Source organism: Pinus tabuliformis, chromosome X (assembly GCF_031772625.1).
Source record: "Pinus tabuliformis cultivar Carrire ecotype Pingquan chromosome X, CPIR1, whole genome shotgun sequence".
Taxonomy (NCBI): domain Eukaryota; kingdom Viridiplantae; phylum Streptophyta; class Pinopsida; order Pinales; family Pinaceae; genus Pinus; species Pinus tabuliformis.
In genome coordinates this window covers 1,399,778,365-1,399,804,157 of record NC_142308.1, presented here as the reverse complement: position 1 = coordinate 1,399,804,157, position 25,793 = coordinate 1,399,778,365, and positions in this window count along the sequence as shown.

Below are 25,793 nucleotides of genomic sequence, written 5' to 3'. Positions count from 1 at the left end.
GTCCTCCTTGCTACCCCTGCTGCTCCTAGACTATTGGAACATCTCTTGACTGATCTTCTACTGACATCTCTCAAGATTACCTGAAAGCTTTATCCTCCATGAACTTTGCATTCCGTCTCATTACAATCTTCTTGCTGCTAGGATTGTAGATTCTATATGCCTTTGAGGTTTCGCTATATCCTACGAGATACCCCTTTTCTGCAGTTTGATCCAATTTACTGTGCTTCTCGTATGGAATGTGACAATATGCCACACTTCTGAATATCCTGAGATGATTGACTTCCAACTTCTTCCCTATGAAGACTCCTTCGAGCGTTTTCTTCCCCAATGTTATTTGAGGAGTTCTATTCTGGATATACACCATTGTGTTGCAAGCTTCTACCCATGAAAACTTAGGTATATCCTAATCATAAAACATAGCTTTGGCTGCCCCAACAATAGTTCTATTTTTCTGCTCTGCTACTCCATTTTGCTCTAGGTTATATGGAGTTGTCCACTCTCTTTTGATGCCCTCCTTTGCGCAAAAAATTGTGAAGTCTATGTCAGTATATTCTCCACCATTATCTGAACACAATACCTTTATCTTTTTCCTTATCATATTTTCAACGAGAGCCTTAAACACTCTAAATCAATCAAAGACCTCATCCTTGGTCTTTCAGAAATATATCCAGGTTTTTCTAGAGTGATCATGAATAAAAGTGATGAAGTATTCGCCACTACTAAAAACTCTTGTGAACATTGAACCATAGATCTCTAAGTGTATCAATCCCAATACACATTTTGATCTATTGTTACTTCTGGAAAAAACTGCTTTAGTGTACTTCCCTATCACGAATCCTCGGCATAAGTCATCATACTCACTACTAAGGGCTGGTACTCCTGTAACAATCTCTTTGAGCATCCTCAGTGCTCCATGGTGTAAGTGTCCCATTCACCTGTGCCATAATTCATTTCATTCCTTTTCACCATTATAGTTGTTGTCTATCAGTGCCATTGGTGACTCAAGCTGCAACCTATACAATTTGTTGCTTTGAATACCAATTCGTCTCTTCTTCTTCCAGCTTGGATGCTTGATGTATACTTTCTTTCCTATGAAGTATACATCATATCCCTTGTCCTGTAACTGGGACACTGAAATCAAATTTATTCCTAATCCTGGCACATGCAGAACATTGGTGGCTCGAATGTTGGTCCCTGCTTTCGTCTAAAATGCTATGGTGCCTCTTCATATTGGAGTACATTTCGTTCTGTTTCACATAGCAATCTTGAAGTCCATTTGTTCTTCTTGATAGCTTGAGAAATGTTCTCATACTCTAGTCATACAAGCTGAAGCCTCGCTATCAATGTAACAAACATCTGCGGACGCTGAATTTGATAGGCATGCAAATTCTTCTAATATGGTAAACAATTCTGAGACACTTTGAGTATCCATCTTGTGCTATTTTCAATCGATTTCTGATGCTATCCTGTCCCAGCAACTGCTGCAAGAAAAACTGCATCCCACCTGAGAAAACCCCTCTTCACTGAATCTTCTGCTGCGTTGTTCCTTCTGCTGCTGACAAATTTCGATCAGGAAATCTTACCTCTCTGTCGACTCACTCAGAGAGAGCTTTACCATGAAAATCTAGTCCTCCTGGCTTGAACTACGCAAACCCCTTGGAGATTTGAATTACTACCCCTACAGGAATTTTGAATTCCTTTCTTCCTTCAATGCTGAGTCTTCTAGCTCTTTTCTTCTTGCTTTACCTCAACTCTGATACCATGTGTAAATTTCTAAATAGAAACCCAACTATAGTGATTAATATTATTTCTTCTACTTATTATCTCATAAATAAGTTATTCACAGTTTTATTACAATTCAAATATCGAAATAAATTCTACTGCAACCTTCACAATTAAAATATTGTGGAAAGTAAATGCAAAGAAAAATACTAGTACAAATACAATCACAATGACACAGTTATTTTTGGACAGTTGTCCCAAGAAAAATGCAATGTGGGAAAACCGATGCAACAGATGAGGGTTTCTTTATTATTCTTCAGCAAAATCTCACGTACAAGTTACAACCAGCAAAACAAAAGTGAAAAAATTTACAAACGCCTCCTGACAAATCTCTGATATAGGAGAATTACTCTTCCCTTTGAGTCCTTCTATGTCCCTCTGTGTCAATTTTCCGACACTAGCCCAGCGTCAAACTGCCCACATAGTCCCAACGTCAAACTGCCCACGTAATCCCAGCGTCAACCTGCCTCTATGTTGCCTCTTTCTGTGCTATCTCTCCCTGCTCCGCTTTTGCTTGCCTTGCACTCTCAACTGGTGTTGATGCCCTCTCTTCCTTTCTTACTTGCAACTCTCCCTTTGATTTGATTTTCTCTTGCCGAACTTCGACCAGTGAGAAAATTGATCTTACTTGGGTAACTAAGTATTTGCCTCTGGTGTGTTCTCCAAGTGCCCATCAAGCCTCCTCTTATAATTCTTTCGTGAATCAATCAACGGCCTAGATTCAATCCTAATCAATGGCTAGGATCATATTGACTTGATCTCCGCCTTTTAGAAGTTTCACCCACACTTTAGATTAATACCCATTAATTATTTTAATTTCCTAAGTTTAGACTTAAGGTCTCATTAAAAATAGTTAATTATTTTAATAAAGTTGTTTCCGGGTGGAATTTTCCAAAACAATTTCTGAGTATTAGAGAATGTTAAAATTGGAAACTAGGGCCAAAATCCATGTGGGTCATCTTATTCATGGCTGATAATATTTTTATTAGATCTCTCTCATCGAGAGGTGTAGGATTGATCTAAAGATCATCCGATTCCGATAAGTATTTATGGAGATATGAATTTATTTTGATTATGGAATAATTATCAAGCCGACCAGCAACTCATGTAGGCTCAGAAGCCCAATAGACGCATCTATTCATCATCAACATTTGCATATAAATACAGGAGGCCTTTTCCTCATTTGGACACACTGATCATCACATCTCTCTCTCTCTCACCCGAGCCGAAACACGTCGTTCTGAATCCTGGACTGGTGCGCAGCGAATCCTGGACTAGTGCGTGGTGAAATCCTGCACTGGTGCATGGCGAAATCTTGCACTGGTGCGTAGTGAAATCTTGCACTGGTGCATGGCGAAATCTTGCACTAGTGTGCGGCAATATCTTGGACTGGTGCACAGTGAAGTCTCAGACTGGTGCACGGTGAATGACTCACCTGTGGAGACTTGACAAGTTCGATCTAGGGTTTGCTGCCTTAGTTTAGGGCTGCTAATATAAATCAGATCCTTGTACTATTTCTCTTTTCTAAATTATTGAAGATAAAAGAAGATTTGATCAAAGGGTTTCCCCATATTGGGGTTTGTCCCTGGCTAGCGGCCACATCTTGTGTCTCTTGTCTTGGCTTGTTTTCTGTTGATTGTTTAATGTTCTATCTGCAATTTACATTATGTACATGTGATTGCTAATTTGTGGATAATAATAAGAAAGATAACTAAACTGCTATAAGCATAGAACATACCATATCGTAACATGGTATTGGAGCTGAGGTGAAGACACAGCCCGAGCAAGAGCAAGAGCAATCACCAAAGAGAAGATTGGCAAGGCTATCCTAAAATAACTATGGGGTCCTCAACACTCTTCCCTGCCAAAGACAAGCTCCGTGAGAAAGCTAATTATCACGGATGGAAGATGTCTCTCAATCTAACCTTAGAAGATCAAGGAGTGTTGGACTATGTGAGAGGCAATGTTGTTGAGCCTCCATCAAATGCACCCGCTGCTGCTAGGAACAAATGGAAAACCGGTGAAGTCAAAACAAAGAATATCATCTGGGACTCTATCAACAAGCGTTTGGTGGCCTACATCTCCGACCTAAACACCTCCAAGGAAACTACGATAGACTGGTGAGTTTATTTAAAGTTAATGATGCAAATCAAGTTTTGTTTCTTAGAAATAAGCTGAAGGAAATTAAGAAGGGCAAAGATGAGAGCATGCAAGCATATTTATTAAGAATCACCGAGATCAGAAACGATCTCTTATCTATTGGAGAAACTATCTCTGATGGGGAAATGGCACTCTCAACCCTTGGAGGATTACCATCCAAATGGTATGTGTTCATGACTACTCTTCTCAACAATAATGTAATTCTTGGTTTCGAGGAATTAATGGCAAGATGCATTCAAGAAGAAACAAGGGTAGAAGAGCAAGAAATGTCCATGCCTGCCTTTTCTTCTCATGCTAAAAAAAGTAATAATTCCGAGACTAAGTAAAAAAGAAAGGCTGGACCTAAGGGTGGAAGAAAATGATGATGTTACATTTGCGATAAAATAGGTCACTATGCAAGGGAGTGCCCTGATAGAAGAGACTCACGGTGGGACAATGATCAAAATCCCTCTCATGGCTATCAAAGGAATGACAAATCTAATAGCAAAGGTAAAAGGAGTGCTGGGAATCAAGGAAGAGGACAACCATTCAAGAAAGTAAGAAATTCCAGGTATGAACCTAACACTGTTGACAATAAGTAGGATGAATATTATCTACCAACTACTCTATCTACCTCTGCTGCTTCGGATTCAATGGCAATTTGGCTCATTGATACTGGTGCCTCAAGGCACTTCATTGGTTACAAAGAAGTTCTCCATAATCTAATAGAGAAAGAAACTAACCTGGAAATTGTCCTTGGAGATAATATGAAATATCCCGTGAAAGGTCTAGGCAACGTCTCTATTAAATTGAATCAAGGTAATACGATCCACTTACAGGATGTATTATATGTACCTGACCTCAAAAAAAACCTGGTGTCCATCTTGACAATGGAAGACAAAGGCTTCAAGGTGGCTTCATCAATGACAAGAGGCTGGCATTAAGAGGGAGACTACTACACCATATACTCCTGAACAAAATGGTGTGGCGGAAAGGAAGAATCGTATGATTGTGGAAGCTGTTCGTGCCAAGCTCCATGATCAAAGACTTCTGAAGATTCTTTGGGCCAAAGCTACAAGCACCGTTGTATATGTACAAAATCGATGCCCTCATCAAGCATTGGGTTCCAAGACTCCTGAAGAAATGTTTATTGGTAAGAAACCTGACATATCTCATTTTAGAATTTTTGGAAGCCCTATATATTGTCATGTGCCGAAAGAAAAAAGGATAAATTGGGTGCATCTGGAAAGAAAGGAATCTTCGTGGGCTATGGTGAAAATACTAAGGGCTATAGAATCTATGTAGCCGATCAAAGGGAAGTCGTGATTAGTCATGATGTCACCTTTGACGAAGATATGGCTCTCAACAAGATGAACAATCTTCCTACAGTGAGAAGCTCTCTAGAAGCTGACACCAAGGAACCAAAAGAAAATGAGTATGACGAGATATTTGCACCTATATACCACCATCCGCTCGATCATAGCCCTTGCGGCTTCACTAGGATGAAAACTACATCAGATGGATGTTAAGACCGTGTTCTTGCATGGTTCGATCAAAGAAGAGGTCTATGTGGAGCAACCCGAAGGATTTGAGATTTATGATCGAAAATCTCATGTGTGCAGGTTGAAGAAGGCCCTCTATGGGCTGAAGCAAGCACCCCGAGCATGGTATGAGAGGATTGATAGCGACTTGATGAAGTTGGGATTCACTAGGAGTGAAGCCGACCCTAACCTCTACTTTAAGGTTGAAGATGACAAACTTCTCATACTGGTGCTATATGTGGATGACATCTTCCTAACAGGTGCAGACCCTCTCATTCACAAATGTAAGAGGGAGTTGGATTCTGAATTTGAAATGAAGGACCTAGGACTGATGCACTATTTCCTAGGACTTGAACTTTGGCAGAAGCCAAGGGAAATTTTCCTATCTCAAGGAAAATATGTGGTGAAGATATTGGAAAGATTCAGTATGGTAGACTGCAAGCCTGTAACTACCTTGATGGAGCTTGACTTCAAGAAGTTAAGCGGTAGTGCTGCTGAACCTGTTTTACGAAATGCTACCGAGTATTAGCAACTCGTCGGAGCATTAATGTTCTTAGTGAACTCCCGTCCAGATATATGCTTTGCAATCAACACATTAAGTCAACATATGGTTGAACCTCATCACATACATTGCATTGGTGCCAAGAATCTGTTAATATATCTTCGTGGCACAATTGCATATGGGCAAAGATACATTGCCGGAGATGTGAGACTACTTGGATACACAGATGCTGATTGGGCAGGCAATGTGATGGATCATACGAGCACTTCTAGGTGTTGTTTCTCCTTGGGATCTACTTCGATATCTTGGATGAGCAGGAAGCAGAAGTCGGTGGCTTTGAGCACCACCGAGGCAGAGTATATTGCTGCTAGCATGGCCTCCTGTGAGGCAGTCTAGTTGAAGAAGCTCTTCAATGAGCTATTTGGATTTACACTGGATACCACCGTGATCCTATGTGACAACCAGAGTGGGATTCGTTTGTCAGAGAATCCCGTATTTCATGATTTCTCTAAGCATATCGATATCAGGTATCACTATATTCGAGATATGGTGCAGCAAGGAGCTATAAGGCTCCAACATGTTGGTACAAATGAACAGGTCGCCGACATTTTGACAAAGCCCCTAGGAAAGGTCAAATTTTTTACTTTCCAAGAACGACTTGGTGTCGTTCAGAAACCCTTTGATGAGGGTCCTGTATGATGTATGGAGCTCTTGTAAGCTTTGGGGGGGGGGGTGCAAGGTACTTCTTGGAGCGACATATGACCACAAGGTAAAAGAATCAAAACTTTACCTGTAACACCCTGTGGTGACTATGTAGCAGGATGATTAGTTCTCTTATGAGGTCTGGGTGATGTGTTCTCCATGACGCTTACGTAGTAGGATGATTAGTTCTCCTGTGAGATTTGGATGATGTGTTCTCCATGACGATTATGTAGCAAGATGATTAGTTCTCCTATGAGGTCTGGATGATGTGTTCTCCATGACAATTGTGTAGCAGGATGATTAGTTCTCCTGTGAGGATAGGATTGATTAGTTCTCCTGTCGAGGCATCCTACCCATGTAGTGTAGGACTTATGGGAAGTACCTCTCATCTGATCAATGAGCAGGGAAATGAGGATAGGGACCATAGTAGTACCGATGGACGCATCATTGTACCTACCGTACTCCCTAGTTAGGATGACCTTCATTGATCTAGGATCAATGATATTGGTCTAGGACCAGTGGTAGGAGTTGTACCCACTATGACGCTGACTTCAGGTCAGTTGAGACTGGTCTGGGACCAGTGGTACATACTCTTAGACTAACTTCGAGTCAGTGGAGGACTGGTCTAGGACCAGTAGTAGGAGTGGTACCTACTATGACGCTGACTTCAGGTCGGTTGAGACTAGTCTGGGACCAGTGGTACACACTCTGAGACTGACTTTGAGCCAGTAGAGGATGATACTGATCTGGGACCAGTGGTAGGAGTTGTACCCACTATGACACTAACTTCGGGTTGGTTGAGGACTGGTTTGGGACCAGTGGTACACACTCTGAGACTGACTTTGAGTCAGTATGATACATCCTCGATAATTTCTTCTTCTTCATAATTTGGACAAAGCAGAGGAAAGCAGAATAGAGTAGAGCAGAGCAGATCAGAATAGGGCAGAGCAGAACAAAGCAGAATAGAGCAGAGCAGAGCAGATCAGAATAGGGCAGAGCAGAACAAAGCAGATTAGAATAGGGCAGAACATAATAGAGTAGAGCAGGCAGGATAGAGCAAAACAGAGCAGGGGTCAAGCTGTATAGGGTAGTGCATTTGATGGATGAATAGTAGCGACAGACAGACGAATTGCGATGGAGTTCTCCCTAGTTGAGAGGGAGTGTTAAAATTGGCAACTAGGGCCAAACTCCATGTGGGTCATCTTATTCATGGCTGATAATATTTTTATTAGATCTCTCTCATCGAGAGGTGTAGGATTGATCTAAATATCATCTGATTCCGATAAGTATTTATGGAGATATGAATTTATTTTGATTATGGAATAATTATCAAGCCGACCAGCAACTCATGTAGGCTCAGAAGCCCAACGGACACATCTATTCATCATCAACATTTGCATAAAAATACAGGAGGTATTTTCCTCATTTGTACACACTAATCATCACATCTCTCTCTCTCACCTGAGCCGAAACAGGTCGTTCAAAATCCTGACTGGTGCGCGGCAAATCCTGGATTGGTGCAAGGTGAAATCTTGCACTAGTGCGTAGTAAAATCTTGCACTGGTGCACGGAAAAATCTTGCACTGGTGCACAGAAAAATCTTGCACTGGTGCGCGGCGAAATCTTGCACTAGTGCGCAGCGATATCTTGGACTAGTGCACGACAAAGTCTTAGACTGGTGCACGATGAACGACTCACCGGTGGAGACTTGAAAAGTTCGATCTAGGGTTTGCTGCCCTAGTTCAGGGCTGATCTGGGGTTTGCTGCTACTGATATAAATTAGATCCTTGTACTATTTCTCTCTGCTGAATTATTGAAGATAATAGAATATTTGATCAAAGGGTTTCCCCATATTGGGGTTTGTCCCTAGATAGCTGCCACATCTTGTGTCTCTTGTCTTGGCTTCTTTTCTGTTGATCGTTTAATGTTCTATCTGCATTTACTTTATGTACATGTGATTGTTAATCTATGGATAATAATAAGAAAGATAAGTAAACTGCTATAAGCATAGAACATACCATATCTTAACAGAGAATGCATGTATCTAAGCCTCCCTGCAAAATTTGAGACTTGGAGCACATCCTTTGTTACCAGAAATCAACACAATGTTGGTGAGACCAATGATTTATAGACAGCATCATCATTGTCTCTCAAGGCACATACCCCACCCGGGTAATCACAGAGTATGTCCTTCCTTAGACTATTCTTATATTGGATAGCTAGTCCTCAAAGAATATCAGTCCTTGACTACTCTTGTCTTGATTTCCCTACCTCATCCTCAAAGAGTATCAGATGCCATATGTTTACCCAATCCTCCATTTTGTCTTCCCAAGTGAAGACAAGAATGATGTGCCTATCTCTCTCTCTCAACTAGGGAGGATATATCAATCAAACCAAGCTTGTTTCTCAAATAGACAAGCTTTTTATTAGGAAGAGATTTTTTCAATATGTCAACTACCTACTCATCAGTGGAGATATACTGTAGCTGCAACACACCATCTTGTACCAACTTCTGAATGTAGTGATACTTGTGTATATGCTTTCTCTTTCCATGGAACAATAGGTCTTCAGATAATAGTATATAACTTGTGATATCACAAGGTATCACTATAGGGTCCATTGTGTTAGTTTTTGTAGCATCAGATGTGTTTTAACCTTGAAATTTTGTGGAGAGGCTAGAATATATGAGATCTCCAAGACCTACAATCGTTTCTTTAAATTCTACATAGAAATGATTTAATTATATTATTAGTCGTTTTTTAAAATATTTCCCAAGTCTAAACTTAGGGAATGTGACTAATTAATCAGAATTAATTAAGTTAAGGTGTGAATTTCTAGAAACTCACACGGATCAACTTCAATTTAATCCTGGTCATTGATTAAGATCTAATATTGGTCGTTGAAGTCTCAACAAAGGATTATAAGAAGTCGATGGTGCTTGGAGAAATCACTTGAGCAGATCGATTTCCAGAGTAGTAGTAGTCAGTTGTTGGAGAAAGATCTAGTGAGATCGAAGCAGTGAGTGAGGGGCAAGGATAGTGATCCAGAGAAAATATTTTCCAGATCTGGAGAGGCAACAACAAGTGAGTTGAATCATCCCAGAGAGGCAACGTTGAGGGACTATGTAGTTCTTCAGTCAGGCAAATCAATTTGGAGAAAAGGAAATTCATTCTCAGTTCTAGAGGCTAGGAAGGAATCCTAGAGGGCCGGAGAAACGATTTTCTCAGCATCTAAAGGCAAAACGACTTCATCTAAGCCCAGTCCGAAGCAAGTCTTCTAGCTAGCTACGTAGAGGCTAACACAGTGCTCCAGGAGGCCGGGTTTTTGAAAGGGAAAGTCCAGCCAGAGATTTCTTGTGGGAGAAGGGTAATTCCCTTCAGAATTGTACTCAGATTTTCTTGTTGTTTGGATTGCTAGTTGGGCATCCATAAATGTACGCAGATTTCAGTGTTGCATAATAATAAAACCCTTAGCTGCTACACCAGTTTTCTCAAGTTGGTTTTTTCCAAGGACATTGGTCCACAAATAATTGTTATCTTATGTGTGTGTGCTAATATTTCTTCGAGTGTTTATTTCTTCTGCAGTTTATTTGTGTAGGTTGCAATGTGATTGATTCAGTGTTTGTTGTAGCACAGTAAATAAATTGTTAAGAATTAATTTAACAATTAGGATAATTATTTCCAGTTGTTGCAATAGGATTTTAGTTTCAAAATTTTCACATGGTATCAAAACACAATTTATCAGTCAGAGAGCTCAATAGCGAAGGAAGAGGGGGTTTCGTTGTACATTGAGGGGCAACAGTTTGAAACCCCTGAGACAATGCAATCACCTTGGCCGAGAGGTCGAATTCTTGAGGAGAATCGATTCTTTCTGAGAGAGTGACAGAAAAATTTGATCTCTCCAAATCAAGGGTTTCAAGAGGCAGAGGGAGAAACCAATATTTTTTTGCAAAGAAGATCTCTAGATGGACGCAACAGTTTTGCAGCAGTTTTCTAGTGCAGAGCTAATGTCGGGAGGAAGAAGAGCACACATTGAGGGAAAATTTTCTTCATTGAACGTCTAGTCTTAAGAAGTTTGATTTCCCTTGCAGATCAGCAGTCATTGTGTGCAAAGTTTCTCACTCCATAATGGAGTGCAAATAGCTGAGCAACAATGTTTTTAAAACCGGAACCGGTGACCGGACCGGTCCACCTAATGAACCAGTTTACCGACCGGAACCGGTCTAACCGAGACTGGTTTGGTCTAAACAAACCGGTTTTAAAAAAATACATTAAATAATTAATTTTTAATGAAACAAAACTATTTTTAAGATGTAAAACCATGATTCCAAGCCAATAGATACAAAATATGCAAAGTTTGCTCATTTATATACCATGTAAAGGTGAATATATCAAAATGGCACCGAGTGCAATACATATCATCAACAAAATAGCAAAATACATAAGAAATGAGGCTCTAAATGGCCTATAAAGTCCAAAAACAATGCTGCAAGCTATGAGGCCATTGGCCTACTACAAGTCTACAGTGTACACATGATCAATCATCAAGTTCATCAGCACTACTAGACACAAGATCATCATCAGGAGCTACATAGACATCATCTGGTTCAGAGTCTGAGGATGCCTCAGCCTGATCTGCAACCTCAATATCAATGCCACCAATGACAATAGAAGTGGACCTAATGGAAGCACGAGTTTGTCGACCTGCATGACTAGTGCCTTCCATTGGTTCTTTGCCTTTCCTTGATGCCGCTATTGATCCTGGTTCTGATGCCACCACATAATTTGCTTCATCCCCTGCCAAAGCCATGTCAATATCAAAATCAGCCTCAAACACAGCTTCTTCAGTCTCCTCCACCCATTCTGATGTTGGATCAATATCGTCCAACACAATGGGATCTAGATCAGGAGTTTCTCTCATCATTTGGAGCTCTAATTGCATTTATTGTTTACCCCCAAACCATGAAATCCTGAAAACCATTAAGTCTGCTGAATTTTGAGTGAAATCTAAAATTCTAGTTTCTCCATATGAAATCCAATGAGGTCGAAACCACTCTCAAACATCCTGAGTCATTTCATGGTAATGTTAAAAATTTAAGTAAAAGGTTTTCATTTTCATCCTTTTACTTTAAGAATTTAACATTACCATTAATTGCCAACATTGTTAGGGTTGAAACACCCTTAGTTCCCCCCCAAAACCCCTCAAACACAGTCAAAAATATGCTTTTTTAACTTTATGGTGGGTGTGCCTAAAACCAGCCGGTTTAGGACAGAACCGACCGGTTTGTTACAAACCGGCCGTTCTGTCCTAAACCGGCCGGTTTTCACCGGTTAGGGCAAAAAAATAGAGAAATCAGCATTTAAACCGGGTTTTTTGGCCGGTTTAGACCGGCGGGCTTGCTAACCGGCCGGTTAGACCGGTAACCGGTTTTTTAAAACGGTTTTTAAAACACTGCTGAGCAGTAGCTAAGCAGAAGGGAAGAGGATATTTTTGACATTATCTGAGATTGCCATTACTAGAATTCAAGACAAGGACAAGTTGGATGGTGCTTCCAACTATGTCATCTAGAAGACTAAGATGTCCTTCCTTCTGGATGAATATGGCCTGAAACCATTCATAGATGTAGTGGTAGCTATCCCCATGGATGCAGTTCAGCTGAAAGAGTACAGAAAGGAGATGGTGAGGGAAAAGAGGTTGATACTTTACAGTGTTCGAGAGCACATTGTATTACACATAGTGGACTAGGGAACAACCAAGGAGATGTGGAATACACTTTCCACGTGGTACCAAGGCACTTTCGAGCAGTGAAAATGTACTTGGAGGAGAAACTGAGATACACCAGGATGCAGAAAGGGGAACGCATAGATCCCTTCCTCGCTAGGACTCAGTATATTCGGGATCAGTTGTCAAGCCACATAGCTAGTGCGATTAGCACTCAACAGTGTCTCCGAGGAGTGGCAGGTATTCATCCAAAGCATTTTGGGCAGAGAAACCTTGCCAAGGTGGGATAGGATGCGGGTCGATTTGCAGCAAAAGGAGTTGAGGTGAGACTTAGTGAAGAGCTCCATTAGTGGCAATAACAGCAGATCGAATCAGGTGAAGGAGGAGGAGAATGTGGCTCTTGCATAGAAGGGTCCCAGTCAGGGACAAGGGGAGCAATGAAAGAAGGACTTGTCGAAGGTCAAGTGCTTCAAATGGGGTGAGATTGGTCACTATAGTACCCAGTGTCCTCTGACGAAGAAGGAAAAGGAGGAGAAGCAGGACTAGTAGGCAGCATCAATAGAGATCGATAGGATTTCCTCCAGGCTAGAGGAAGACTTCGCCATGAATGGGGTGACTTGGTTTTGTAGCCTCATAGTGCTACAGTTGGGCAGGATTCCTAAGGAGGTCCACCTCTTGAATCAATGCCTTGCTTAGGGGGGCCATAGTATTTTGTAGCAGGATGGATCAGTGGTAATAGATGCAGTCAGATGCCAAAGTGATAGATGTAGAGTCTAGTTGCAGTCTGTTGGTGCCCTATTTTGTCCCCAATTCCACTATTCCCCACCTCCATTTTTGTCATTTTTGTACTCCTATACCTACTCTCCTATCACTTTCATTGCCCTAAAACTGTCCAAATCCTGCCATGAGGTAAATCATTTCATTTGTGTAATTTTATTGTTTATTGGTTAAGTTTAAGCGAATTTAAGTTGTTCCTAACAAACTAACTAATCAATGTGATTGAGTGTGAGTATTGCAGCAGTATGAGCAAGTTAAGATCAGGAGAGTGCTTGTCCACGAGCCATGTTCCACCATTTCTATACTTAACAACCATTTCAGGATCGCTACTTATTAATATAAACGATGAATAGGCCGCATGCTTCTAGATGATCGAGCCACCCACAACTGTGATCGAACGAGTTCAATATCTGCCATGATGAAGATCTTCACCATCCTCGCTGAACTAAGCCTATGCCAATATTGGGATTAGTTGAGATTTGTTATGTTAAATAGAACAGGGTCGTTCCTGCAATCTAATCTGGAAGATTGATTTAGCCAAGTCGTTGGAATCGCTATATATGGTCCAATGTTGTTTTAAACTAAAGGCAATGCCTATAAAGGCCCGACTTGTAGTAGCTAGGAAGTTAGTGAGAAAAATATAATATTGTCATTGTATCATCAAAGTGTTATTTCTAGACATATTATTTTTAATTTGAAGACTGTTAATATGGCCATGCATTGAGATCATAACGATTTACCTGATGGTTTGATGTGAGTTCATGAGTTAGATGTGTTAAGCTTTCCGTTTTTCTATAAGTAGTTAAGCTTCCCTAGGTGTGGTCGAGCCCACCATCATCTGGGAATAGCTCTGTATTAATCTTTAGGAAGCATAGTTGTGTTTTAATTATTGCTGCTTTTCATTTGTTTATGCTTTTTCTATTAAATCGTTTATATGCTGCGTGGAGACTTTCATTAATTTGGAACGATTTCAGTGTGCTAACCATTGTATGCATTTTTAAACCTTTCAATATAGTGATCTGAATGTGTAGTTCTCGTGTGCATCATAGAGATTTACGTGCCTACTTTAGATACAGAGTCATACTCTATTTTCCAAAGAAATGAGTTGTATTGTTCTAACTGTGCTGTAGCAGTCATATGAAAAATTGCTTCAATTGTGTTATGAATTGAATGCTTGTGGTGAGCTGGTCCCTTTGTTGAAAACACAGAACGCACCCTCGAATGTTGAAGTCAATATAATTCATTGTGTAGCAAGGTTGATATTGTGTGGATTTTGTTGTGTTGAATAGGGAGCTTGATTGATTGATTGATAGCATGTGTTGAGTGAATTCTAGTTAATGACAAATAGAATTGCATTGCTTATTCTACATTATTAAATCGTTTGATCATTTTCATGCATGTGTGTTAATGTAGGAGCATTCCTTTCAGTTGAAATAGCTTAAATCATCATAGAATAATTTAATCTTGTTTCTTGTTTAATTGGTAAAAGATAGATTCTTGGTTTCTTTAATAAATTTTGCAAATTGATTTTGAAGTTCGATTGAGTGATTCAGCATTCAGTGTAATTCCTTTTGCTTTGTTTTGAGTGCTTGAGTGCAGTACCCTAGCCTAGAGTTTGATAAATCTAGACATTGTTGGTCGGAATCGTAGTTTCTAACTTGAGGTAATTTCCATTAGCATTGCCTTAGTATAACGTGTGCTTGTTAGATTTTGAAGTAGGTAAGGTTGCAGCTGTGTGATTTACCTTTTCCATTAAGAAGACAGAGTGTTGGTTTATTGAATCTTAAGTAGGTTTGCTTGAGCTTAGTTTGAGATTTGTTTCATGTTAAATGCAACTGTAGGAGAGCCTCTCAAGTATAGTTTTGTGTGCCTTATAGAAATTCATAGTTGTCTTATTTTCTTTTCATTCTTGAAAATAGAAGTAGTGTTTGATATTTGAGCTTATTCCTAAAGTTATTACAAATTAGGTAATATGTATGCAGATTAGTTGAGTGTGAGAAATCAAGTTGTTTGGTTAAGTATATGAGACAGTATTCATATTAGTTCCTGACATAAAGATTTTTTACTTGTTGTCAAGATAGTGGAATTAATGTGAAGCCTTTCTCATTTTAGAGTTTGAATCAAGAACAATTATTGAGTGCAAGATTGATTGTTTAGTTTAAAATTGAACTACCATCGCAAGTAGATTAGATCTTTTAATTCTTTCAAGTGTAAATTGTAAAAGCTAGAAATTAGGATTTGGATTTCGGATGTAACTTTAAACTGTTGAGTTGATGTGTGGTGTCTGTTTAATTAAGAATTCACTTTCATAGTCTGTCAAAGTGGAATCTGTGGTAAAGAATTAGGCCTTCACTTGAGTCCAGATTTCAATCTAAGAACAGAATAGGTTAAGTTTATAGAGATTTCAAAGTCTTTAAGTTGAATTTGATTATTGATTCTGCCTGTGTTAGCAAGATGGATTGATTTCGTTTTTGAGTTGTGTGTTCCATTACTTAGATGATCATTATAAAGGAAAAATTAAAGCTCTGACCAATAACTGAATGTAGAAAGCACAATACAACTCGTGTTTACGAGCTCGGATTGACATATAGATGCATAATAATTAATACACCTATTAAATCTCTCAACATTTTGGCATCACTGTCGGGGAAGTTGTAAGTTCTTATTCAGGTAACTATTATTATTAGAGTTTCAGGATCTTGTAAGACTATCAGAGGGCAGAGAGTTTACGGCAAAACGTGAGTGAAGAGCTACACATCCACTTTTGTGGGGTTGCTCCAATATCTGATCGATCACTGCTTATTCTTGAGTTTCTATTTCCTTTATCTTTATGCGTAGGAGTACAATATTTCCAGTTCTAAATTTCCTGCAACCTTTGAATTAGTTAATATACCTATTATTAATGCCGCTAATTGATATGCAGGATTGAAACAAGAAGGAGGAAGTGTTGATACCAACTTGGTTTCGGATCGAAAATTCTTAGATCAAGGAGAAAAGATCATTCAACAGGGTGTCTTTGAAAACACTGAAGGGATCGAGGTAGAAGAACTAGTAGAACGGCAAGATAACGTAGAAGAAAAATCAACCAACATCAATTGTGTTCCAGTACCTCCTGTTCACACGATAATCAACAAACCTCTTCGAGTGCCCGTTGCAGATATGGACCACCACGACAGGGAAAACATAAACAATGAAGAACACCATGGAGAGGGAGAAGGCCCTCGACGCAATGTTAACTTCTTTGGAGGAAACAACCCGGAAGGTCCAAGAGGAGGACCAGAGGAAGACGACGAAGAGTCTACCTTTGGATTCCCTATCCTAGATGTGACTCGTGACATCAACATGAAAAACATCCCAATGGCATCTCTTCCGCTATTCTATGGTAAATCATCTAAAGATCCCAATGCATTTCTTTTTGAATTCGATATTTTATGTCGCAGTTATAATTACTATGAGGATGCACATAAACTTAAATTGTTTCCCGCCACTTTAAAAGATGCAGCCCTTAGATGGTTCATGATTCTAGGGGAACACACTATATACCCATGGGATGATATGAAATTAGTCTTCCTTAAAACGTATCAAGATTTTTGTAAGAGTAGGGACATCAATGATATTCTTAGGATGCAACAAATAGAAGATGAAAACCTAGAGAAGTATCTTGAATGATTCCTATACAATTTTCACAAATCTCGTGAGTCAAACTTAGACGAAAACACTGTCAAAACTATGTTCCTCAAAGGGTTGAGGGATGACTACATTGAAACACTAAACCTTCTTAGTGATTGGGACATTTATAAGAAGCCATTTGCTGAGGTAGTTGAGGTCTGTTGTACCTATTCTAAGATCTAAGCTAAAGTAGGAAAAAAGCTTCGCGAACTTAAAAATAATTCCAGAGATTGTGACAAAGAAAATTGTGGCTAATGCTGTTACGAGAGTCAAACTAGGAAAATTATTAGAAAACTTTAAAACTGATATACTTAACACAATCAGTGACCAGCTAGACACTATGAAAATCAAACAAAAACAAAAGGCGGAAAAAGCAGCCATGGCAGTCTTTTGTTCCAAGTGTAGGCGCAAACTTGTAGCTAGGGAATTTCCTTTAAATGGCATTGAGATTTGTGGAATCTGCACACTAAAACACCCGACCGAGAAGTGCCAATCACTTCCCGGCCTACAGGCTATATACAAAGGGAACGCTAAAGCCATTGACCAATCTCAAGCCACCAAAAGACCCATCTGGAGAGGACAAAATCAGAATGTGTTTCCAGATCCAAATTCCCAAGGTTATGGTCAGACTCAGCCTTGGGCCTTCCAAGCATCTTACTTTCCTTGGGCTACTCTGTAACCACAAAACACTGCCTTGAGCCAGAATCGGAGGACAAACCCCTATACCAATGCCTATCAACCCCAAACCCAATTCTATGTGCCTTACCTAAACATACCAAGTACCTCATATAATCCGACCATGTAATTCTATCAGCAAGGGTATAACCCCAACATGTATCAACAACCCACGCTACCACCACCTTCTTTGCATCAGTTGTTACCTGCACCTGCTAACCCATCATCTTCGTAGGCACCTGCTACCTTGAACCCACCCCGGCCTACATTGTTGCCTACGCAACCCGTACCTAACCCAAGTCATAATAGGCTACCTCAACCTGTGCAAAACATTGATACGCAGCCTTTTCCCACATACTTGATCACTACCATTCCTATGAATGAAATCTAATTACGATTAGGAAAGATAGTTAACAAAGGAAAATCAGTTGTTGTTATCCAATAAGAGGTGCCCTTCACATCATCTGAAAACCAATTGCAAAATGAAAAACAACAACAACCACAGAAAGAAGAATCAAATGAACCACCATACCCAGAAAGACTGATTGTAAAGAAAGAAGAGATCCCGCTTGAATATGATTTGGAAAACAAACTAAGAAATGTCTGCATTAAAATTCCACTTTTACAAGCAATTAGAGACATTCCCATTTACACCAAAATTGTCAAAGATCTTTGCATCAAGAAACCGAGGAGAAAGGGGCATAAGAATTAGAATGTTAAAATCATAAGCCAGATGTCCACTATAATTTCTGACTTGTCTGCGAAGTACAATGACCCTAGGAATCCCATTGTCACCATTGAGATAAACGGAGTACTTCTGCCAAATACCCTCGTGGATTTAGGAGCAACAATAAATGAAATGACCTATGAAACAATGACATCGTTACAACTACCTGGACTTAAATCCACCCCTATCCTTTTAGAAATGGCAGACAAATCCGTCATCAAACTAATGGGAACCTTAGAGGACATAGTAGTCACTATTACCTCTTGGCAATATCCCATAGATTTAATGGTCATTTCTCCAGAAACCTCTAGGCTCGGACACCCAATGGTTCTAAGATGACCATGGCTGCAACTGTTGATACCGTCATAGGATGTAGAAACGGAGAAATGATTATTTTTAATGGTCCCCACAACCAAACTTTGTTTATTTTTCCTCCTTCCTAGACAGCTGCTAAAGTATCGTTATGGCTCGAAAACCCATATGGAGATGAAGACTGTATGTTTCCTTTGTTGTCATTAGATCAGTCTAGAGGTCACCAGGAGCATTCTGACGAACATGTTTTGCAAAGTTTTTAGTTGATAGCTCTTGTATCGATTATCCCATCTCCTTTAAAGGTTATCAGCATGTGTTTAGTTATGAGTTTCAGGAAACCTTCCATCTAGCTGTCTTCGTCTCTTTTGCAGCAATGGAGGAAAGCCATGAACCCACCACAAAACTTGTAGAAATGTTTGAAGGAAAGATCTTACATATTGTTACAGGATTGACTGCAGAACAAAGACAACAATTGATGAGTATGATTCGCGAACAAACTGGAGCTTTCGCTTGGGATTACTTGGACATGAGGGGAATACATCCAAACACCTGCATTCACCATATCTATACAAATGAAGAAATGAGACCTGTTCGGCAACCACAAAGGCGTATGAACCCAACATTAAAAGACATTGTTAAAGATGAGATTCATAAACTTTTGGATGCAGATTTCATTTACCCCAATTCTGACAGTAGATGGGTCTCACCTCTGGTAGTGGTTCCAAAGAAGAACAGCAAGTGGCATATCTGTGTTGACTACAAAGAATTAAACAAGGCTACATTGCGTGACTATTTTCCACTGTCCTTCATTGATCAAGTCCTCAACATGCTTTCATGTAAGAAATAATTTTCTTTTCTAGATGGGTACAATGGTTACAATCAAATACAAATCGTTGAAGAAGACCAAGAGAAGACTATCTTTACATGCCCTTGGGGTACTTATGCATATAGAGTCCTCCCCTTTGGTCTTTGTAACGCCCCCGCCACTTTTCAGAGAGCTGTACTTGCCATTTTCTCTAATTTGATCCATGACTGTGTGGAGGTCTATATGGATGACTTCATAGTGTATGGAGATCACTTTTCACAAGCTTTTGCAAATCTAGAGAAAGTATTAATTTGTTTTCAAGACATTGATCTAGCCCTTAGTAGTGATAAATGTAAGATAATGAAAACTAAGGGAATTGTCTAGACCATCATGTGTCATTAGAAGGAATTCAAGTTGATCCAGCAAAAATCGAGGTAATCTCGTGTTTCCTTATTCCTAGCTTGCAAAAGGAGGTAAGAATTTTTTTAAGGCACGCAGGATATTATCGACAATTTATTGAGAATTTCACTAGAATTGTAACACCATTATTAAATTGTTAACTAAAGACGCTGACTTTGTATGGAATGCTGACTGTCAATAGGATTTTTAGGTACTAAAGGAAAAGTTGTCCACTACTCCGGTACTGACAGAACCAAATTGGTCCTTACCTTTTCATATTTGTACAAATGCTTCAAATACTGCACTGGGAGCAGTTTTGGGACAAAGGGAGGGTAATTTTCCCTATGCTATTTATTTCGTCAGCAAAAATCTCTCTCGCTGAATTAAATTATACGGTTACTGAAAAAGAACTATTAGCAGTTGTGCATGCTATAGGAAAGTTTAGGCATTATATTACCGGTTATGAGACATTTGTCCATACCGGTCATTCTGCTGTTAGATTTTTAATGAATAAACCTATTACTAACAGGAGGATAACCAAATGGTTGTTGCTTTTACAGGAATTCAATATAATTGTAATTGATAGGCCTGGAAGGGATAACTTGGCAGCTGACTTCTTATCTCATTTAAACATCGCACAGGGAAGCATGCCAACACCAGTGCCTGATGGATTTCCAGATGAAGCATTATTTTCCATTTCTACTATTACTCCTTGGTTCGCTAATGTCGCTAATTATCTAGTATCATGGAAACTACTTCAAAACATGTCGGCCCGAGAAAAACATAATATAGTACAACGAGTGCTAATTTCTCTTGGATTGAGGGGGGCCTATTTTATACTAGGCCAGACTTGATTATGAGATAGTGTGTGCGGGAAGATGAAATGTATGATGTGCTGAGAGCCAGTCACAATGAGCCTTGTGGTGGCCATTTTGCCGATAAAAGGACTGTATACAAATTTCTACTATTGGCCTACACTTTTTAAGGATGCCAAGAAGTTTGTTTTAAGTTGTGACACTTACCAACGGATGGGGAGACCTGCTGCCTTTGATGAAATGCCTCTTCAACCACAAATCACCATTGAACCTTTTGAGAAGTGGGAATTGGACTTTGTAGGGCCCATTTCCCCAATGTTAAGGAAGGCAAAATATATCTTGGTGTGCACTGACTACATCACCAAGTGGGTGGAGGCTAAAGCATTGTATGCTGCCATTGAAAAGGAAGTAGTATAATTTTTGTTCGAGGACATCTTTACAAGATTTGGTGTGCCTCGTGAAATCGTCATAGACTAGGGTACACAATTTACATCAAAGTTGGTCAAGGCACTCACAGAGCAGTATCAAATTAAGCATCGCAAATCGACTCCTTACCACCCCCAGGCTAACGAGAAAGTGGAGTCCACGAACAAAGTTTTAGAATCCATCCTCACAAAAACTATTCAACTGCATCATATGGATTGGGCAGATAAGTTACTGGAGGCACTATGGGCTTACCGGATCACTTGGAGAAATGTGACAGGACACACACCTTATGAGTTAGTCTATGGTAAACAAGTGCTCTTTCCCATTGAGTTCCAAGTAAAAACATTCAGGACTGCCACCCAGTTGGGCATGAATCTAAATGAAGCTCAAGAGCAGAGGCTGATGCAATTGAATGAACTTGATGAAATCTGACAAGATGCCTACCATAGAACTGCATTGGTGCAGAACCAAAGAGCTTGATGGCACAACAAATTTATCAAGAAGAAAGTCTTTCACCCAGGTGACTGGGCCTTGTTATATGATAATAAGTTTAAGCATTTTAAAGGTAAATTTTCTATCAGATGGTTAGGACCGTATGAAGTAAATGAAGTTTTTGATAACGGTTTAGTTCGTATTTGTACTATTGATGATGATAAGACTTCTTTTGTAGTAAATGGTCATCGCTTAAAGTTTATCACAAACCACTTTCACGTGATCAGTTTTTGTAGGAAGTACGAAAGGATCCAGGGTTGGAGCTGATTCATGCAAATGACCAGCCCCTTGCTAGTTTAGTTGATTAATTTCTTTATATTTACTTATATATATATATATATATATATATATATATATAACAGTGGGCTATTATTTTTCATATCTACAGGTGGTTCTCCCCACAGCCCATGTAGAATAAGAGGAGGAATTCACTAGGAGCAAGTTTATTCCTTTATCTAGGCCTGGTGGATTACTTATGGAAAAGGAACCTGTGGAGTCTTCTTTGGAGGCCTTCAGACTCTCTAAACATGAAGCTCCCGAGCATTGACTGATCCAGGCTCGTAAAATGATATGGACTAGTATTAGTCTAGGGATTCCTTGAGTATAGAATTGTTCTTTTCCGGGCTCAAGGAAATGTTTACGGAAATGAAACCCCTTGGAGTCTACTATGGGCAATTCAAACTCTCTAAACATGAATACCTCGAGCACAAACTACTTTATGCTCACTAAAATAATAAAGTAGTGATAGTTTAGGGATCCTTTGGGCATTGAATTATTCTTTTTCGAGCCCAAGGGAATAATTACGGAAAAGAAGCCCCCTTGGAGCTCTCTTTCCGGACATTTCTAGCTCCCTAAATAAGAAATGCCCCAGGCAATTATCATTCTAGGCCTAGTTAAAAATCCATGGGATGATAAATAGGTCTTTTTGAAGAACAATAATCAACATATTATATGGCATCGAGATCTCGAAATTATGTATTCCATACTCTACGATTAAGCAGTCTTTGTACCATACTCTGTAAAATTGCAAATCTGCTATCATAGTTGTGTTCTGAAAAAACCTTTTTGGAATCATGAAGGGATTATATTTTCCTTATATGAGAATGTTTCACAATCAGTACTCATCTCTACTATCAATTAAGGATGATTGTCTCTATTGATTGATATGCACAAAGACTAATCCATAGGATCCGTACTTAATCTGTAAAAATCAAAGATTCTATCATTTGAACTTCATTTCCAGAATATTGATCGCAGAGCACAGTTACGACTTCATCATTATTCCTGTCAGCATCGTTTTCATTCAAATACTTGGGCACTACATCAAAACAAGGAAATATCCATGAAATCACTATTATCTTAAGTGGTTCAAGTATACACTTTTATTTGCTTGAATTTGATTAATGAATAGTTAAAATGCATGCTGTGAAAATGCGCCTCTAAACCTATCCCTCATTCTAAATTCCGCCCATAATCTTATTCTATATCTCCCTAAAATTTCCATCCCTTAATCCCACATCGACTACATTCTGGCACGCTTGGTGGGACATGAACCCACACTCGCCTACATTCCTACTACGTTGTGTAATGATACGTGCCCCTGTCCTTGCTTCGTCATCACCTTATGAAACCTCCCAACAATCATGAGTATGTGCGTACCGACTCTCGTTCGGCCACGATGTTAGCACTCTACACCATGTACATATGGGTTGATGATCATTATGTTATCAGTATCATGCTCCTAATTCATCATGATGATTATGCGATCATTCATCTAAGTTCTGAAATATGAGGGACATCCAAAACCAAGATTATAGAGTCAGTAAGCGACCAAGAGGCAACAAAGAGTTGGCAAGAGCAAAATTGCAATTGAACGCAGAAGTCGAGCAAAATGGGAGTTGATCGCCACGAACCCACCTTCGGCTAGTTCACGCGCAGTCCAGAGTATCATTAGTGTAGCAATGTTGTGGAAGAGAAAGGATGGACGACCTTTCTACAGAAATTCCAAGGTTACAACGATCAGGTCGCCTTGGCGTTTACACGAAGTTTTGATGGGGAGCATGTCTAGGTGGGAAATTTAAGTTTCAGAGTTACAGAGGAGTCAGTGAGTAGAGCCATCGGGCTATCAGCGGAAGGCGAAATATTCTTTAAAGGAGGGCAGTTGGACATTCCGAATTATGCCATGTCTTTTAAGCCCGCTTACAGGTCTCTCAGCTGGGCAAAAGGAGTATTACGGAGTTGCATAGAGGAACAATGGCACACGCTGCTCACAATGTTGCAACGCTTTATAACTTGCGAGGGAAGGTATGCGGCAGTGTTCCTTTATCACGTTCGGTTGATGAATCATTTTACAGAAAAAAAAACAGTTAAACTTTACCCACTACTTGAAATTAATTTTGCATAAAATGGCTCGAGGGGTGCAGTCTCAGAGTAGGAAACATGAGACCGCGTTGTATCACCATAGCCTCATTAAAATTCTGTTAGTCACTAAGATCCAAAAGAGAAAGAAGTCATGGGAAGATTTCTTAGTTGGGGATTTTCCTGGGCAGGAAACTCAAACAAAAGGATGACAAATGAACAGTGGGCTGATCATTGAAGAAAAACGACCTTACTCCTATGTCTAAATCCTAACCAACACCTGCCTCTCCTACCCATTCCCCCATTTCTATTCATAAAACCCCCAGACAGCTGGTAAATCCTTGAAGGATAGCGAAGAAGTGATTTCTGTGAAAACCCAAGCAGCCACGAAACGAAAAGGAAAAAGAGATAGAGTTGAGTTGGACTAACCTGAGTTGAACACCATGACAAAAGACTAAGCAGTAGAACCCCAGTTGGAACCTTCCCAAATTCCTGAGAGCGCCACACCCAAGAAAAAATGCAGGTGACCCCTTTTTCCCATCAATAAACCCCTGACTTCTCCGGCCGAGACCTCTGCTCAAGGCTGACAACAGACTCGTAGTATGGCTCAAGCCCAGCGATCTAAGGCTAAGGGCGCAAGTTCCAATCACGTCCACATTTCTTCATCTCCTAATTTTGATGCACAGAAGTTTGAAGTGTCCTTTGAGAAAGCCCCCATGACCACATCCAAAGCAAATTTCTCTGCAGATATTGCACGGGACTTAGAAACCTTATCTCCTGTTCAACCATCAGTGAGCAGGAGTGCTACTAAGGCAAGTCAACATCTTTCTTTGCCAAGAGGACGCAGTGAGAAATTGCGTAAAGGCAGTGCATCTCATCAGTCGATGACACCTACCAGGGCTCCCACTTTTGATGCAGAGGAAAATCTGAAGATCCGACTTGTTAAACTATAGAAGACGATTGCTAAAATCAGAGAGTAGGATAAGTATAAGGTCTTATTTCATTATGTCAGGGAGGTCAATCACCAGGTGAGGGACTCCAATCTGAGGCTGTATGCTCACAATGATGAATTGAAGAGGAAGAACAAGCAGTTGTTGATTTGGAAAGCATCAAGGTATAGGCCCATTAAAAAGTTGAGTGCACAGGGGTTAGCCCTCCAGTTCAAGAAATGTTCCCCACCGCTTAAACATGGGATAGAAGTGGTAATTAAGACTGCTGGTCTTTGACCACAGTTCCTTTTGTTTGACACATTTTTCCTTTTTGGTGGATGTAATAGATGCACGAGGACATGCATGCAAATAGGTGTGGGAGGATGTTGGTACCATGTATTGTCTCCAATTCCACTATTCCCCACCTCCATTTTTGTCATTTTTTTACTCTTATACCTACTCTCCTATCACTTTCATTGCCCTAAAACTGTGAAAATCCTGCCATGAGTAAAACATTTCATTTGTGTCATTTTACTGTTTATTGGTTAAGTTTAAGAGAATTTAAGTTGTTCCTAATGAGCTAACTAATTAATGTGATTGAGTGTGAGTATTGCGGCGACATGAGCAGGTTAAGATCAGGAGAGTGCTTGTTCACGAGCCCACCATTTATGTACTTAACAACCATTTCAGGATCGGTACTCATCGATATAAATGATGAATATGCCACGTGCTTCTAGATTATCAAGCCACTCACAACTATGATTGAATGAGTTCAATATATTCCATGATGAAGATCTTCACCATCCTCGCTGAACTAAGCCTATGCCAATATTGGGATTAGTTGAGATTTGTTATGCTAAATAGAACAGGGTCGTTCCAACAATCTAATCTGTAAGATTGATTTAGCCAAGTCTTGGACTTGCTATGTATGGTCCAGTGTTGTTTTAAACTAAATTTGATGCATATAAAAGCTTGATCTGCAATAACTAGGAAGTTAGTGAGCAAAAGAGAATATTGTCATT